Here is a 20125-nt window from a genome sequence, read left to right as displayed (position 1 = left end):
GCTCTCAGGGAACTTAAACTCTAGCAAGGAGGACAGACACCATCCCCACAACCACAAATCTTACACAGAATAGCTCAGGTCTTCTCAGGGCCAGGCAGGAACACACTCATGTACTGTGTAGAAAGAACTCACTCTGCGAGGGATGGGATAATTTTTCTGATTCTGCTGTCGAAGGCACTGTGCTGGTCTTTGGAAGCTGACCCAGTTTTCTCACATTTATGAGGAGGATGACCAAAGCCAACCAGCCTGTCCCAAACAATAAGCACCAAGTCCCACAGAGAGCTTGTCTCAAAGAACAAGGTATACAGTTTCTGACTCACAACATCTAAGACATGCATATCACATGTGTATCATACCCCACACCCACACAGATGCACACATACATGTACTACATGCACGCACACACAAAACAAAAATAAAAGCAAACCCCCAGGTAAGTGTGCTTTGCTCTGAACTCTGGAGTAGCTAAAATCAAGCGGCAGGCTGCACTGTAGTTATAATGTCTTTCTAAGTGCTGGTTTGAATCATACGAAATTGCCGCTTTCGTAGGTCAAAAGTGGCTGAATATGGTGATTGAACACAAGTTCTACTAATTCGGCGTTTCCCTACTCTATCGACTGTGGCCGTGCATGAGGGACTGTGGGACAACGCACGGCACGAGGGACGATGACCAGAAAAGGACTCACGAGAACGGCACCGACATCCGTCCTGCATGGCGCCAGCGTCCATGCTGCTGTATGCTATTTTTGATTGTGATCAACACCCACACAACACAAAATTTACCACCTCAGTCTTTGTGGGCGCCCCGTTCGGCAGTGCTAAGTGGACTCACACGGCTGGGAAGTCGACCGCAGACCCTCATTTTCCCACAACTTGCAAATGAGATGAGTCTCATCAGGGCCTCATGAGGGGCTTAGGCATGAAACATTCTAAGCTTTAATATTAGATTTCATTTTAATATCAGACGTTTATTGAAATCTAATTTTCCTGCCACACGCCAGCTCATGGGAGGTATTTATTTTAATGATTTCCAGGGAGCTCACAGGTGTTGCATGCTACTCTCTCTGTTCTGTGGAGCATCCGCGGTCCCCTGGGAGGATCCCTTCCATTATGCAGGCGCCCCTCCTTCTCCTTCTCCCCACCCCTGCCCCGTTTCCACTGTCTCTTCGCTGAATTTCACCACTTGAGACTTCTGATACTTTTAAAGCCATTGTTGAATACGGAAATTACACACTTTATTTCCCTAAACCAAAGCTCTGAACTAAATACAGTTGTTTTTACTATATACAGTCTTGGGAATGAGAAAGGTAAGCGATACAGAGTTATACGTGAAAAGTATCCATTAATATTTGCATTAAAATGTTTTCATACTAAAATTAGATACCAAAACAGAAAACTTCCATCACGGGGATGGTATCCACAACCTGGATTTTTGTCAGGAGGTGGCATCAGCAGCAGCCCCCCCCCCCCCAGAGGGAAGTGTTTGAATGACTCCTGGATGGTGCAATGGAAGCTCTCATTTTAACAAAAGATGCCCAAGGCCACACAGAGAAGACAGATGAGGAGACTGGAGGAGAAGGGAATGCAGGGCACTTGGTCTGGGTAGGGAAGGTTCAGGCTGATCTTTCTAATACTGTAAACAAAATCGCAGTGACTACATACTATCAGATTAATGTGCTGAAACAGATATACTTCCTGTAGAAACAAAAAAAATTAACTGGGGGAGAAAAAAAAGGGCTTCCTTGTAAGAACAGAATTATTATAATTTGGAATACACTCATGAAAATTCTATAAGAAACAGGATGTTTTAAAGTGGATTATGATGTATATTGAGTGGTTTTCGGGTTATTCTTTAAGGTTATTTAAGATTTTTAAGAAAATGGTCATGCATCAATAATCTCATATTTACTTACATTTGACAAGCACACATATCTAAAGTTTGCCAATGGAAATCAACCATTAGTAGGACCTTATAATAAGCCATCTTATAAATTAAAACTTTTATGAGACGCATCTTTTGTCAACTGGAATGTGGCTGTCAGAGCATTGTCATCCCCTGAGCACCTGACAAAGGTTGGAGCGCTGAGATGTCCGCAGGAAGGAGCCTTTCCATCCTGCTATATAGGGTTCCTGCTCAAGCCGAGTCTCTGCCTCACAGGGGAATTGTGAACTTCAAAAGAAAATGTGTGATGTGGAACTCGTCCCTGAACAGTAAATTCAGCACAGGGTTAAGAATATATCACAAAGGCAATCGAATACAAGCGTATTTGCACACGCATGCTCCTAACTAATAAAATGACTAGGTGGAAACAATATGCATCTCCGCTTCTGTTTTCTCCACTGTAAACACATGTGTGTAGCCTGTTGCTCTTTAACATGGAAACTCACCTGTGAAAGCATACATAAGCTCACACACCAGGCCATGAGCTACTCTTCTGCAGAGAACTTGCTTGAGTTGAAAACTGAGGGTAAACATGTTAGACCTTAGAATATTGTGTGTGGAAAGGACACTGTCCAAATCTGACTTCAGGGAATTTTGACCTGTCGAGATGTGTCAGCCACACAGAAGCCAAAGCTTGCTTCTTGCCCTTTCAAAAAGGAAATCTGCTAACTTCAGTCCACCCTCAGGGACAAATGACTGAACCAATTATAGATATTGATTTTTGCTTATTATTTTTGACTATCCCAGGTAACGCTCCAGAAAATAAAATGGAGAATTGCATAATCTCTATGCTGGGTGGACCCCTTCAAGGTAACTAAATCTTTGTCTTCATCTCCCAGTGACAAAAAGCAGAATATCTTCCTGGACATGACCTGGCTAGAGTCCCCGGCAAAATCCAAACCCACTTGTCTGCTAGTCACCTACTGCTGGGGTGTGCTCCACTCTCACACCAGATTCTAGATAATGAAAGCCTCTGAATGCACAGACACCCAAGTCTACTTTCTGATGCAGAAAACATCTGGATGCAGGCATGAAGCCGTACTGATTCCTACACCTCGAATCACTGCACACAAAGCAGAACAAGACTGTGTGTCGGGTCCATGGCTGGCAGCCTGGTGCCTTCAGACCAAGCTCACCATGCAAATCCAACAATGGTTCAATTTATCTGCACCTCAGTCTGCAAAATGGGAGTACCAGCAATGCCACATAGCTCAGAGGACAGAAGCAGAGGTGGGATATAAAAAGCCCCCAGCTGCCTAACACAGGCCCGCCATGGTTCATGCATATACCTGCTCTGGTAGGTGTGTCCTACTTACACCGACAACGAAGGCCCTCAAGACACAGGGCCAGCAGGCACAACCTAAGAAAGCCCAGGGGGGAAAAAGATAAAAAGAAAACTCTCTATGAGGTGCAGAATAAAAGGGAAGGAATATACCCTGGCATATTTGAGGCTGGCAAGAAATAATGTCATTTTTGAAATTACAGGTAGATGTGTTTCCTCTCCCAGCCCCCACTCTCTTTTCTAGCGCGTTTTGGCGAGCTATGGAAAATGAATAGAAGAGACAAAAAAGTACTTTGCCCGGCAGGAATACGGAATTGTAAAAGCACAGACAGCATACAGAGGCACTGCCATTCACTCACAAAGAATTTTGTGCATGTAGATGGCTGATTAATTGCCGGCCTGCCTAGACGAAGCTGCAACAAGCCAGATACTGTCAGCATGCCATCGGTTACCATGGAAATGCACAAGGTTCCTGTTTCTGACAGACCCTTGAATACTGGATAGATTGTGCCATATGTAAATAAGGCAGATTAGTTTTCCTATATCTTCCAGACAAGGTTAGACAAAAAAACTATATCTGTTTAAACATACTCTCCAGCCTCTTAGACGCAACGAGTGAAACAGGCATCTTTCTTAGGAAGCTGAACCCAGATTGTTAAAACCGAAAGACACTTAGAAAAAAAAATCACCCAAAAGATGCAAAATACATGGCTCATACGCAGGGGAGGGCTTCAAACTTGGCCTCGAAAGGCACACTTACTTTTGTTTTGTAGCCAGAAGTTGGGCCTTGTGCTGTTCTTTTTTGGGTTATCTGTCACCAGACAGTGATTTCTACAGTATTAGGTTAGACACCGCATATTATGTCTGTAATTTTTGTGTGCTATGCTGGCTGATGAGCAAACCACAAAACCAGTATAATAAACCAAATCTGAATGTTTTAAAAGGCTAAACTCTGCAACATGGGCACTCACTTTGATGTTACATTGGTGTGTATTTATTTCTTCTTTTTTCTTTTTCTCTTAAAAAATTGTTTCTGCTAGAACTGGTGAACTTCTTAACTTCAAATTTCAACAATGTATAATTTATTAATAAGCTCAGTCTGATGCTACTTCAGGGAAATCTCCTAACTATCAGCAGGATATTCTAAAGGGCACAGTGGCTGAAGTTCCCACAGAATTTACAGCACCTGACCACTTTCCTGATGTTCACGTGCAAATAAGAAGATTTAGATTTTAATTCATTTACTTAATAATGAAAATATCCCCCAAACTAGGGAACATTCCACAGGAGAGCACCACTGAACAGTTCTTGAATACTTCCTAAAACGTGAATTTCTCAGAATACAATGTTGCATAAACATTATCCTGAGGTTTTAATAACCATATTTGTAGATGCATTCTTTTGGATTTTCTGTGGATAATTATATATGAAATTTCCATAGTTAAATTAATATATACACATGCTTTTCAAATAGATAAAACATAGCAACAATAGTGGTTATTGTAATTACTCAAATTACCCAAACTTCTCTAAGTTTCCATTAACAATGTCTCTCTTATCTGGATGAAGGTAACACAATTATTTTTATTTCATATCAATATATTAGAACTGTCAGCGCAGTACACTACACTATGTCATGTCCACATCTTATAACACAGAGAATGTATATTAAACTTGAATGCTGCTTTGTTATTAAATATTATCTAAAATTTAAAAAAAATATTGTCTACATATTTTCACATAAATAATATACTATTTAAAACCACCAGCTTTTCATATTTTTCACTTTTCTCCTTGCAAAATTCTCTTCGCATTCTTCAATATGAACACAATACCAAGTGGGTAGTTTTTGTAATGTTTTTTTAAAAAGTTAGCAAGCATATTATACCAATACAGTCATGAAGAAGAGATCCAGGGAATGGTTTGAACGCATTGTGGGCAGGTGGGTGGAGGATGTATTTCCTCTGGTCCTCTTTTGTTTTACACAGAGCCACAAATGCATCTCCTGCCTTTGAGCACGTCCCTGTTCCTTTTCCATGACCTGCAGACAGCACCTCATCCTGCCCTTTAAAGCTCCTAATAAGCACGCGCTGGGCTTTTTGGAGGGTCACATATAATACTAATGTCTGTGCCTTTTATTGGAAATCTCAAGCTCTTTAGCTATGAGCACGCATGGTTGATGATTCAGTAGTACTTGTATCCTTGAAGCCAAATGACACACAAAGGAAACTCGTGGAATTTCTTGTCTCTATTCTGAAAACTTCCTGTGTTTCTAGTTCCATCACACATGCGTCACGCATTCAGAAAGCATTTCCGATCTTAACTCTGAAATACATGACTTGCAAAATGCAAAAATGGACACACAAAGAGGAGAAAGCATTAGCTTGTGGCTTAAATGTAACCAAGTAGGAAGCTAGTTTAGTGGTATAGCATGTTTTAAACATAACTGGCAGTGGATGTCAGAGACCTGAGTCGCTGGCAGGAAGGGAATATTCCACGGGGAGGCGGTGCTGTCTTATGGGGAGGGCGTTTGTTGTTCATTTACCAAACACTTCCTGTGAGCCCCACGGGTATAGGGAGGTTCCAGAAGATTCCCAAGGTCCCTGCTTCCATGGGGCTAAGCCCTCCTAGGGTAGAGATAATCTAGGGAGAAAGCCATGTCAAGTTCCCACGCCTGGGATGCTCTGACCTGGCTCATGTTTTATGATGGCAACCTCTTTACAATTCATTTACTTCTGCATGTTTTCCTTCTTTGCCATCCTACAAACTTCGTATGAGCTACACATATGGCCTGGATCCTCAAAACTTTGGATCTACTATGTCCCAGCACATAATAAGTTTCCTACCATCATTAAGGCTAAGTTTTGTAATTCTCTAAGATATCTGAGTGTCAGAGAGCAGTAAAGAAGTTACCCATGCTAGTCTACACACTTTTGCATTTCGTTTGTTTTTGTTTTTTTCAAGACAGGGTTTCTCTGTAGCTTTGCAGCCTGTCCTGGAACTAGCTCTTGTAGGCCAGACCAACCTTGAACTCACAGAGATCCACCTGCCTCTGCCTCCCGAGTGCTGGGATTAAAGGCGTGCACCACCACCGCCTGTCTTCTTTTGAAATTTTAACCTAGGAAATTTTATTAATCCAAAATGTACCTTTAAAAATCAAATTTCAAATAATTTTCACGTTGACACTTAATTTGTATCTTCACAGACACAAAAAAGGATTTTAGTGCCTAGTAGTTACAAATAAGGCTGCTTCCTTCATCACACAGCTGGGCACTTGTGATTTGATAGTTCCCTCAAAGATGGAAGGATGAGCATCAACTGATTTTTTTTTTTTCATTCGCTTCAAGCAAAAGCTGAGGAGTGAAAAACGTGTGTCGTTAACTGTCACTGAAGTTTACGTAGGCGCAACCAAGAAGCCTTTGACAGACAGGTTGATTTTGGAGGAACTCAAAATCATTCTTAGCATGGAAAATTGAAATAGGAGTAATTATTAGATCAATGTGACTGGGAGCAAAACACAGCCAAAGCGAAGGCCAGGGGTGTGACCAGAAGAAAACAAACTCTTCGGTAAAGCAGGTCCTCTCTTTCCCTGAAAAAGGGAGACTCGTTTGCAAATGCACGTGTTGATGAGAACTTGTACTGGGCGATGTGTTTATCCAGCTCCAGCACTGCTTCAGGCTGGTCTGCATGCTGAGGCCTAGAATGGACGTGTTCCCCCAGCAAGCTCCAGGACCCATTCTGGTCGCCAAACCTGAAACATCTTGGGCAATGCTAGATTTTAAACTGTTTAATTAATATATAAGAAACAGCTGGACATGGTAGCCCATATCTTCAATTCCCACACTTGGGAGGCCGCGGTAGGAGGATCTCAAGTTCAGTGCCAGTCTGGTCTACACAGTGAGTTCCAGGACAGCTAGGGCTACACAGAGAGACTCTGGAAACCAATAAAAAACAAGACATACCTTTCTTTTCTAATGCTCTGCAAACACAGATCAACGCACTTCGTTTGCTTATTCTTCTCCTTTTGAACTACAGGGAACCACCCTCCCTTCATCTGCTGTCTTTGAACCACATCGCAGAAGCAATTGAGTGGGAAGGTGGCTTCTGTCCAATAGGTCCTGAAGTGGAACTGGCCATTTGGCTGCTAATGGCAAATGAACACAGTAACATGTCACCATTATACACTGTTCACCCTCAAAGTAGTAAACAGTGTTTCCGTTACCACAAACTGAATGCTTTCTCTTTTTTCATTATGTGAAGTAAAATGCACATATATACATATGACATACACATATATAATATATAATGTATATAGTATGCAATATATAATATGTAATGTGTATAACAAAAGGATTACACTATTATACCCCAAAGTTAACTGATAAGATAAGCTTGACTTTTCTCCGTTCATGGCCTCTGATGAAAGAAATCTGCTGGATGGCTAGGCTGGGTCACTCATTCATGGGAAACTTAAAATCTGCAGAGGGCCATGATCATACTGTCTTGATTTACCTTCCCAAACATCACTGGGAGACAATTTTGTTTTTTCTAGCTACTGAGGCATTGAATCTGTGACTATTATAAAATTCTACTGTATAGAATTAAGAAGCAACTGCACACCCCATGGAAAATGCTGTACATATTTCCAGCTGCCAATCGGCATGATACTTCTAGAGACTTCCATGCAAGAAAGCCATAATAACAAGCCTTCTGCTCCCATTTTCTATACTAATGTATGTGATATTTCAACGGCTTTAATGTAAATCTAATACCACCAAATGTTTATATCTGCACATGGGGAAGGTTTAAATGGACATGTATTTTTATTTAGCTGATTTTAAATTGTAATTTACATTTAACCACTACCTTGCTATTGATCCAAATACAATATGCTTAATAATAAGTTAACATGTCTGTGGGTTGCAAGGAAATACAATGGAAACCATAATAAGGCATACGCAGAGCTTTCTGGGTCTTGAATTCAGATTGTTCTTTATCCCTCACACCAACGACGGGATTCTTAGCTGCAGACACTCTGCACAGACTCCAGGTTTCTCATAGTTTCATAACACTTGCTTGTATTGTCATCCAGTAGTTTAATGGTCTAGTTTTTTACTGTTAAATTGCAAGTTTGGTGTGAGCATTAAATAATACAAAATGTTTTATCCATCTCTGTGTTGCGTTTGAGATTTTAAAATAAGCCATTTTTTCCACTTCCACATTGCTGGCCGCTTACTTTTTGGGGATCATCTAATATTAACTTCAAGGGCAGCACACTTGGCTCACCCAATTCGCTTTAGTCTTGATACCCTTGCATCCAACCAGCCCTCGGTTCAGATGATACAGTACGTTTGTTTACTAAGCAATTTTCTCTTCATAACAGACCACTTAATTTTTGATTTGACACCCACAATTGCACCCAGTATCAATGGAGGGCTCTGGAGGACCCAGAAGTAGATGCTTCTGTTGCTTCTTCCAAAATTACCGGGAATTCTAGGTAACCGCAGAGATCGAGCCACATTCCCCTGGCTAATCAGGAACACATCTGTGTAAGTATATGAATGTGGACAGATGTGTGTGGGTTTTACATATTGGCAACTTGAGTGTGCAATGCAAAACAGGCTTCCAGAACTCCAGGTGGGGGAAGCACACTCACGCGTTCTTCAGAGAAAGGGCAGGGTTTCCCGACAGTCACCTGCAAGGGAAGGGATACGCTGCCATGCCTTAAGGTACAAACCCTGGCACCTGTAGATTTTCTTTTTGCTCAGCTTGCGATCCCATTGTACATGGAGCGAGCAATCTTCACTACTTTATTCAATCTAATTTTTACTTGATGAGAAGATACTCCATTTAGCCTCCACTCCTGTGAGTTCAAACGGAAAAGTAAGAAAATACACTTTTTGTTCCAGGCTTTAACTAAAGGGTCTATTTTTTCCAGGGTTTGCTTATATGCCTCCATGTTCAATATTTTTCTTTGAGGATCCGTGATACACTCGAGTCATTTCAATTCAGACCATCCATCAGAATAAGTCAAGAGCAGGAAAGGGTTGGCCTCTCTGTCTGCCCGTCCAGGTAGCTTTCGTCTCTAATGGAATCCTTTCGGTAATTATTTCATACTTCGGGCCAGTCTTGATGGAATCCATTCACCCCACTGCTACCTCGGCAGATCATTCAAAAGCTTCTATTAGGACTCTCAGAGAAACCTCCTTTTGCTTTATGCTCAAAGAAAGGAAGAAGAAAACTAAGCTTCAAGAGGGCCAGGCTCTCGCTGTAATCACCGGCCAGCCTGCTGAACGAGAGGCATGAGGTGTTTCTCTTCTGAAAGCCCTGTGCCCGGGTGGAAGGGTTTTAACCTGCACACACCATGGCATCCTCACTCCCGCCCATAATCTATGAAATGTATGCCCACGCTCATTTACAAATTGTTTCTCCATTATTAATGTTTGGGACAGATTGGCATTGGCCCTGTTTGGATGGCAGTGATTTCTGTAGGAGAAAAGAAGAAAAAAAAAAAAAAGGAATCAGTCTTTGACCGCTCAACATGATGATAAAAGTCAGGCATAATCTGGGGCACCTATTTATTTCTGGAATATATCACACTCCTTTTTAAACACAGATTTTCTTCTGATTGTAGTGCTGCTTTGCTACTCACAAAAGCCCACTTGGGTTCTCTAAGCTGAAAGCAGCCGATGGGCAGGTGTGAGCTGAGGGCTGAGAACTGCCGTGGGCTCCGGGCAGAGCAGCAAGCAGTCGCTGGGCAACAGGGAGAACTCGGCCGACTAGCCGCTTCTGCCGAGTGCATCCATCTTCAGTCTTGCTGGAGGCAGGGGGCTTCACTAAGCCTAGAACCACCTATCTGTGGCGAAGCAGGAAGAGAGGGACAAACTGCCCACGTGTGTGTCCCTCAGCAGGGATCTGGGATCTTCCACTCACCCTCTTCTGTAGAGGATTTAAGGGGGTTTTGAATATATATGTGATATGAGGGACACAACTTTCACCAGAGAATGCCAGGCAAAGGGTGACACACAAGGACACAGTCACAGCCCGCTTACCAGCGTCAGCCAGGGTGCTGCTGCTCAAGCCACAAGCTCAGCAGGTAGAATCTCTGCACGGGCAAGGCAGGGAAAGCCCTCATCTGTGAGCAAGTTGCTGCGGGGTAACAAACACTGTCACAGGGAGTGGAAAGTGACCGCTAAGTGTCCCTTAGCTGGGATTCAAACTTGCTGGTAAGTGGGGTCTGAAAAAGCATGGGATAAAACCGGTCTTTCTGAACATAGCGGACAAAGAGGACTACTGAGAACTCAAGAACAATGGCAATGGGTTTTTGATCCTACTGCACGTACTGGCTTTGGGGGAGCCTAGGCAGTTTGGATGCTCACCTTACTAGAGCTGGATGGAGGTGGGTGGTTCTTGGACTTCCCACAGGTCAGGGAACCCTGATTGCTTTTCGGGCTGATGAGGGAGGAGGACTTGATCGGGGGAGGGGGAGGGAAATGGGAGGCGGTGGCGGGGAGGAGGCAGAAATCTTTAATAAATAAATAAATAAATAAATAAATAAATAAATAACTTGCTAGTAAGCAAGCATTCTTCAGAAAACCACTTCCCTAACCCATGTTCCTTCCTACTAAATGAAAGTAGGCACTCATCTTCATCTTTGGAACATTCAATGAGTGTGTGTCTGAAAAGTAACGTATTATCTAGGGTGATTTTTAACGTGAGATTTTGCTCAATATGCTGCACATCATGGTTGTATTATTTTGTTTCTTGTTTTTCACTACTAGCTTTATAAAGGTTATCTAGGTTTATTTTAACCTAGAGTTTCATTTTTTTTTTTTTTTTGTAAAGGATACACATTCAACGAGTCTCTTTCTTCGGTACAAAGATGAACTTGGGGGACTTTTTGGGACACAAAAGGGCTACCTAAAATGTGAATAGTCTACTTCCTTGTTTTTAATTTTAAAAATGACATTCATTTATTGATTTTGCGTGATTGTGCATGTGTTTGTGGTGTTCAGAGAGCATCTTTCATGAGTTGATTCCACCACGTAGGTTCTGGGAATCGAACTCAGATCATCAGGCTTGGCTGCAAGGATCTTTATCCACTTGAGCAGCCTCATTGGTCCAATACACCACTTATTAAAATCACATATTCATGTACCCAGTTCTTCCTTAATCTGTTAACCTCCAATTCATTTCAGGTCTTTATCACTTTGGAAAGCATGAAAGTTTTACGCCCAACTTCTTTACAGTGTAACGCTTGCAGATTTGTTACACAGTACACGGTAGGCACAGGGGTGTTGCCTTAAATATTTCAATTATTTAACAACTTTCCCTAATGCCTAAATATCTCTTTCCATTTATCACAGGGAATCTGGTGGATTTAAAGCCTCATAAGAGCAAAGGCTACAATTTCAAAACATCCTCTTTCACACTTCTCTAAAATTTGAATATTTCTTAATCAACTATATTTTACATTATAAATATAATCAGTTGGATATACTTGAATGATGGTACAACTCTTTTTGTATCATTTATTTACTTATTTGGGTTTTAAGAAGATTTATTACTTTCATTTTATGTGTGTGAATGTCATGTCGTGCATGAATATCTGTGTGCCGTGTGCATGCTTGGTGCCTAGGGAGGCCAGAACAGGGAGTTAGATCCTCCTGGACTGGAGTGACAGACGACTGTGAGCCATGATGCTAGTGGAGCAGAGGGGCTGAGGCAGGAGGACAGCCATCAGTTCAAGGCCAACCTGACTGAAATAATCAATCCTAGGCCAATTTGGACTACAGAGCCTCAAAAAAGATCTAAGATACTGTCTACTCTTGCCAGGGACCCAGGTTTTTTCATACGTAGGTATGAGCAGTCAAGACATTTCTAATAGCACAGATTATCTCAGTTTTGGAGTATAAAGTCTTAATATATGATTTTCAAGTTTATAAGTAAATACTAACATTCTGAGTTAAAGTTAAATTAAAAATGATCCATACGCTGATTCTCAAACATTAATACAATTTAAATATAAATCCTGGTGAGAAGTTCTCCTGTGGGGTCTGACTGCCAATGACAGGATCCCTTTCCCCAGGAGATGACTCCACCACTCAGCACGAAGCCCTTGAGATCATCCTGGGCACACAGCATCTGAGGGTCTGGGCTTCCCAACCTTGCTCGGCATGAAGGAAGCTCCCCAGGGGTTTGGGACAGCCTAGCTTTGTCAGAGGCTGCACTGGAGGACAGTCTAGGACAGGGTGTTGGGTCATCATGATGCTCACGATGCCAGCTCTAAGAGCTGCCTCCAGGGACAGTCTGTATTGAAACTCCTCAGACAGGAGCCAATCGCTAAGAAACCTGATTTCTATTTTTCATTTTTATTTTTTTCTTAAAAACTTTTTAATAAATATATTTTGATGTTTTTCTCCTTCCCAAACTTTCCCCAAGTTTTCCTCATCTCCTTACCCACCCAACCTTATGTTCTCTCTCTCTTAAAGAAACAAAACAACCCCCACACAAAATGGAATTCAAAACAAAAAACTAACAAGACAAACTTTTTTTTTTTTTTTAATCTAAAGCAGATCAAAATGAAACCAAAAGTCCTCTAAACAACTGTGGAGTTCATTTTGTATTGCTCAACTGCCTCTGAGCAAGGGACCTCGCCTCCAGTGGTACAAAGGGGCTCAGCGGATCTGGCATCTACTGTCCTCCCCCCCCCAGGGCTGGGACCCCAGCTAGCTTGAACCTGTACAAGTATGTGCCGCTGTCCCTGTGAGTTCACAGGCACCGGTCCTGCTGTGACAGGAAGACACTGCTTCCTTGGAGTCACCCACAATCTCTGCTCTTCCAACCTTGCAGCCCCCTCTTCTGTAGAGATGCCTGAGCCTTGCATGGAGGGGTATGATACAGACATCTCACTGAGGGCTGAGTGCGCCCAAGGCTCTCCCTGCACGCTCTCCAGTTGTGGGTCTCTGTTAATTCCCATCTACCGCAAGAAGAAGCTTCTCTGAGGAGGATTGGTGACTTGGGGTCATTTGCCATAATTAGAAAGTAGATATGCCGAGAAGCTATTGGCAATTGATAGCTAGCTGGAGAAACAGGGTGTGTGTGGCCCTTGGTTGGTGGAACAAAACCAGGAGATGAGCCCACAACCACAGGGAGTGTATGGATGGCACTAGCTGGGATGGATGGGTTTAAAAAGAAACAAGGACACAAAATTGCGTGGGTTTGGAATGGGGATGGATCTGAAAAGAATTGGAGGAAGAAGATGGATGCAATCCAAATTCAGTGTATGAAATTCTCAAAGAATTAATAAAAATATTTTAAAAAATAGATTGGTATTTGGGGAGTTCATATCATGTAGGGGCTTCAGAGGAAGCTAAAGATTAAGGGTAGGGACCAGCTATGACTCTGGGTTAGGGCCCAGGTTCATGGAAAGTCCCCTTCCTCCCGATGGTTCTAGAGGTCACTGAGGACCCAGGGGACAGAGCAGTCCTAAACCCAGATTAGTGTAACTTTCATATTTCATCAGAGAAGTCTCTTTGTACCAGGGATGATGACTAACCCAGAAACTCATGACTGGTTCAGATGCCAAACTGTGGAGTGCTCAGCTGCTCCTGGGATATGCACGGCATGCCTTCTCCAAGGCTCAAAGGGGCATCTTGGAAGAGGGTGCAGAAAGATGTGTAGGAGTCAGAGGTCAGGGAGTACCCAAACCCTGTCTTCTGGACATGACGGGATCTCTTCACTCATGAGCTCATAGGACAAGAAAAGCAATCAACATCCCAGCATGTGGAGGAAGGGACTCATGAGCTCCTATTCCTATCTGAGGAGCTATTGACTTCTGACAAAGGAGAATCCATTTCTTCAAGGATATGGCTCCTGTTAGGTCAACCATGCTCCATTGGCAGGTCACATATTCAGGAGTACATAGACAGAACAAATCAGAATCAGTGGGTTATTGAATAACAACAAACAAACAAAAGATGCCAAAAGGTTGCAGTTATAGGGAGGTAGAGTGGGCCTGGGAGGAATTAAGGGCAGCAGTTGAAGGTAAATATGATAAAAATACATTGTATGAAATTCCTAGTTAATAAAAATATCCTTAGGCCTAACTAAATAATAATTGAAATCTAGAATTAGCTGCCAAAAACACTGCATTCATCACCTTAGCCATTTATCTGGAAAACACTGTCCTGGGGGAACCTTGGCACCCAGGACACATGTCCATTATTATTCCTTTATCTCCAGTGTCTCCCAACTTCCTGGTCTTCATTTAATCTGCTTGCTGGCACATGAGCTTGTTCTGCAATAGCACTGGCAGGACAGTCATTGACAGGGAGGATTTATTTCTATATTGACTTTTACTAATTTGTTTTGACATTTTTATATGTATATTCAACATATCTTGATCATACCTCCAGGTCAGCTCCCAGACACTCCCTCAATAGATTCCCCCTCCCATCCCCACATTCTCGTGGGGTGGTTTTCATGAGAAATGTAATATCTAGTATTAGGGAGATGGCTCAGTTGATACGGTGCTTGCCCTGCAAGCATGGAGACCTACTCCATACCCAGAACTCACATTCAAAATTCCAGATGCGGTAGTATGTGTTTACAATCCCATAACTAGGAAGGTAGAGACAGGGGCTTGCTGGTTAATCGCCATAGGTCAATGAGAGACTCCATCTCAAGAAATAAGGGGGCAGAGCCTTAAGAATGACATCTGAAGTTGTCCGGCCTCCACATATGTGCTTTCTCATGTACATGTAGTATACACATGTGCATAAATTCCAAAACACACACACACACACACACACACGGAAGTGTAACATCTAAGTAAGCCCTTCGATTTGGCGATGCAACTGAAAGTGTGGCTAAGAAATGAATGAACATTCCAGTTGTTTCCTAATCAGACAATTCCAGATGTTTCCTAACCAGACACAAGGGTTGAAAATCCACAGCAACTCCAGAGAAGTCTTGGAAGCAGACATACTAGCTCCTACTAGGTCATTTCTCCCAAGGCAAAGGGGCCTCCGCTGCCTGGGCAGTGACTAACAGTTGAGCTCTTAGTCCAGAGGGAAGCTGTGTGGGATGTATGCGCTTGAGAGGAATTGGGGGCATTAAGTTCCTGACAGCTTCCCCAGGCTCAGGAAGGAGCTCTTTGTGGTAGTTGTCAACTAGAAAGAGCATAAACCTATGAACTGGCCATGTGCGGGAGGCGCTGAGATGCACAGCAGCCGGTGCATTCTCAGGACGCTCTCAAACAATTTCTGACTGAACTCAAATGCTTATGCTGACCATAAAAACACTCTCTTCCCATGAGAAGAAACCCTCTTTTAAAGCCTTTGAATTGCCTCCAAAGACACTGAACTGGCTGTCTGTTCCCATCTGACCAGGCTGCTAGTTGAGCTGTGACTCCCTAGAAGGTCTGTGAGAATGAAATGTTCAGTGCACATTTAAGCAGCTGTTCTTCTCTCTCTGCTGAGCTCTTAAAAGCATTCACGCGTGGAGGGAAGAAGCAAGCAGATTGTAGTCTTTCTGGTCATTTCAGTTTTCTCTGGGTTGATGCCTGCTTCCCTACAATCTCGTTGTAACCATTAGGCAATAGCCACACTGGCCCTTGGCACAGTGTGAAGCAGTCTATACTATTATTCCTGTGCATGCTACATCATGACGCTGGGACACAAGGGAAGAGACTCGGTTTAGCAGACTGAGGAGATGGCGCGGTTTGGCAGTGTTTTCTGTAAACACATGAAGACCTGAGTGAGTGCAATCCCCAGAACCCACATGAAAAGCTAGATGTGGTACTAGCGCAGCTTGTTATCCCAGTTCCGGGGAGGCAGAGACAGGCAGATAGATCCCTGCAACTCACTGGCTGGTCAGCCGAGCCTCCTAGGTGAGCTCCAGGCCAGAGAGTGTCTGTCTCAAAAAATGGTGGACAGCATTTGAGGAACAAACCTGAGGTTGGTCTCTGACCTCCACACACTGGGATATGCACATATGTACACACATGTATCCACACACATCTATACACACATGCACACATAAATATCATCTATATACACATGCCCACACAGACATCTATACACACCATGCACACATCTATATATTCATGCATATGCTTGCATCCATTCACACTTGTATATACATACATTTATATACACATGCCCACACAGACATCTATACACACATGCACACATTTATATATTATGCATATGCTTGCATCCATACACACTTGTATACACATACATTTATATACACACACACATACATCTATACATACACACACACACACTTGCATCCATACACACTTGCATGCACATACATTTCTACACACATGCACACACCTGCATCCATACACACATGCATATGCATGCACACAAATGTATCAATACATACACGCACAGATACAAACAATCCAGGGGCACAATTGGGAAGAAAAAGGTGTAATGCTGCCAGGAAAACTGTTGAACCAGGGAAGTCCTACTCAATGGAGACACAGCAGCTTTGTATGGAAAAGGAGTGCAAGGCCTTCGCATACAGCACAGAAGCCATACTGTTGGGAACTGCATTTAAATGGCTCTAATTCCTCAGATTCAGGGATAACATCCCCTCTGCTCACATGTTTGAAATGCATGGATTCCCAACATGTCAAGTGTTTGCAGATGTGCTGGAATCAACCATCATTTAAGAAACCTGCCATCTTGCAGAATGACGCTCCTGTGTGTCACAGAGCGTTCAATTGAAAAGAAGAGAAAGAGACTTGATGCCGTTTCTTTGCTCTGTCATCCTCCCACCTGTATGCTGGGTATTTCAAACTGGCAAATGAAGAAGGAAATCATGAAGCATGTTATTAAAGCCAGCTCACCACCAAGTGACACAAACGGGAAGGAGCTGGAGTGCCTCAAAACTGACGGCTTCGTTTTCAGTAGGGCAACTGCATTTAATCAATATTTGTTTGCTTTTTTTTTTTTTTGAAAAATGACAGAACTATGTTAGGGGCTGATTTTATCATTTGTGTGTTAAGAAAGCACACAAAAGCAGTGGGCTAGTTCTAACCACAGGCCCAGAGGCAGAAAGATCTGGATCATGAATCATTACGAATTAAAACCTTGGGCAAATCACTAACATCTAAACCGCAGCTTCTTCCCCCGTAAAACAGTGACAAAAAACATCCCCGGTGGCTCAATGATTAAGAGCACATATTGCTCTTACAGAGGACCAAAGTGTAGTTTCCCACATCCAAGCCAGGTGGCTCAAAAATCCATGGAGATACATCACCTCTGAACTCTCAGGCACCTGCACACTCACATATATAAGACAGTCAGACAGATAGACACACACACCTACACACAATTAAAAATCTTTTTTTTTGTTTTTTTGTTTTTTTAAAACAATTATATTTTTATTTATTATAAGGGAAAAAATTCATGAAACAGGAACGAGAAGTCCAAGCTCAGCTGTGCTGTGAGGGAACTATGCACAGAGAGGGCACCTGGATCAAGCACCATTTTTCTCCAGGTACCAGAAAGTCACACCCTAAATTGGTCCCACCTCTTACAGATAATTGGTTGGCAGAGATTCCCCATCACCTTCCCCTTTTGCCTAAATAAGAACAATCCAAACCATTGCTGACTCTGCCAGAGAAAACAGCCTAATACTTTGAAAACCATGTGTCTTTCAATTTTTATATGTTTATAATGTATTCAGTGTAACACAAATTTATTTCTTTGTTTACTTGGTGATAGACCATCTTGGTTAGAGCAGACAGAGCGAGTACCTGTGTTGAACTCACCCCAAGGACTATCTGGTGATAATCTCTGGATCAGAGACAGAATTTTTGATAATAGTAATAATAATAATAACAATAACCCAATAGCATCTAAAATGCTACTTTAAACTGTGCTGGCTTAGGTTTAGGGAGATGGCTCCATCAGTAAGATGCTTGCTGCATTTGCACGAGTGTTGTGGGATATTTGTACACTGTGTGAAGATATATTTGCTGTGACTGGTGTAATAAAAAGCTGATTGGCCAATAGCTAGGTTGGAGGTATAGGTGAGACTTCCAGGCAGGGAGAGAAAGCAGAAAAGGAAACAAGATGGAAGAGAGGTAATGCCCCGTGGCAGAATGGAGATTAATATAAATGGGTCAGTTTAAGTTATAAGAGCTAGTTGAGAGAAGCCTAAGGTAAAGGCCAAACTCCCATAATTAATAAGCTTCAGAGTCGTTATTAGTGAGCTGGCGGCCCATGGAAAGACTTGCTACACATGAGGATCGAAGTTCAACTGTCTGTCAGCAGTCATGTGACAGGCTAGGCACATGAGCAGATGCCTGTAGTCCCAGCTCTGCGGAGGCAGAAAGAGGTGGATCCCTGGGCCCAGCCGGGTAGTCTGTCTCAATCAGAGAGTGCCAGGCTCACTGAGAGACCTTGCCTTAAAAACCAGGTAGAAGCACTAGAGAAAGATGTCTAAGGTTGACCTCTGGACTCCATTCCTTACACCTCACACACAGATGTACATACACATGCATGTAACACACACACACACACACACACACACGCATACACACAAACTGTGCTTGAATGCTGGTGGCAAGTCTAGGATGGGTCTACACTAAGGACAGGATTGTGCACCAACTGCTCACAGAATGGCCTCCTGGACTGGTTATTAGCTGAGCATCCTGAGTTGAGCCTCAGGCTTTCTTAGTATCTTGACTGGTATGAGCCTCCCTCCCCCATCTTCCCAACTTGATTTCTCCATGGTCTACAACTCAAGTATGTGATGCCACCAGCAATAGGAGTTTGCCGTCGAGAGAACAGCCAAGAGTAATGGCAGTAACCTGCAACGTTGGTTATGGGCTTCTGGGACCTCACTGAGCAGCAACTCTGACAGAGCTGCCCCATTCCCAGCACTGGGCTTTGTATTTTCTATCCTGTGCTGTCTAGTTAGGGCACTTCTGCCTGTGATAGGGGAACTTCGCTAAACTTTTAATATATTTATACATTTCTATTTCAGGAAGCTTCTACAATAATAGGTTTCCATGACTTTTTCAGAAGGTCTTTGGTGTTAGTTACCCCTTCCCTTACTGCCTCCCCCACCCTGACCTCCTATCCCCACCCCACTTAACCCTTCCCGTTCATTTATAAATGGGGAAATTCTATATATTGTGGTCTCCCTCACCTCACTTGAAAGCCCCTCCCCAAGTTCACTCACTGACTTCCTGACCTCTGCGGGTATTCCAGGTGAAACACACATATCTAGAGGGTCAAAGCTGGCATTCCGCCTGGGAGAAGAGAGCCCGGAGAGGGAAAGAAATCAACTGTACCTGGAGATAAGCCCTGTGAATTACAATAACATCCTTCTGGGCAAGCTATGCCCTCTGTAGCCCCCAAGACACTAGAAAAGAAGGGAGAAACTAAGGCTAAAGTTGACAGAAGAAACTAAACAAGAAAAATGAGAGCAGAAATAAACCAAATAGAGAACGCAAGTAATAGAAAAAGCATTCAGCAAGAAGAACAAAGGTGGGAGCTTTGTAATTCCTGATTTCAAAATGATCCAGAGCTATGGCAATCAAAACCACATGGCTGTGGCAGGAGAGCAAGCAGGTATGCAGCGCCACGGAAGGAGTCAGCGGATCAAGAAATAAACCACACAGATATGGTCTACTGATGTTTCGCGCTGGCGCCAAGAACACAGTGTGGAGAGGGTGTGCAGACAGGACAGCCACAGCAGGAGAATATAATCGATCCCTTGTCTAGTGACACAGAAAAGGGAAATCAAAATGAACATTAGACACAAACTGTTGGATTAGAACACAATCCAGGGAAACATGTGAGAAACGTGTGGGGGTGCACTGCAGTCCCGGAGAGCAGATGCGGGGTGCACTGCAGTCCCGGAGAGCAGGT

The sequence above is a fragment of the Microtus ochrogaster genome, chromosome 1, assembly GCF_000317375.1.
Source record: "Microtus ochrogaster isolate Prairie Vole_2 chromosome 1, MicOch1.0, whole genome shotgun sequence".
NCBI classification, from domain to species: domain Eukaryota; kingdom Metazoa; phylum Chordata; class Mammalia; order Rodentia; family Cricetidae; genus Microtus; species Microtus ochrogaster.
Note: the sequence above shows the minus strand (reverse complement) of the source record.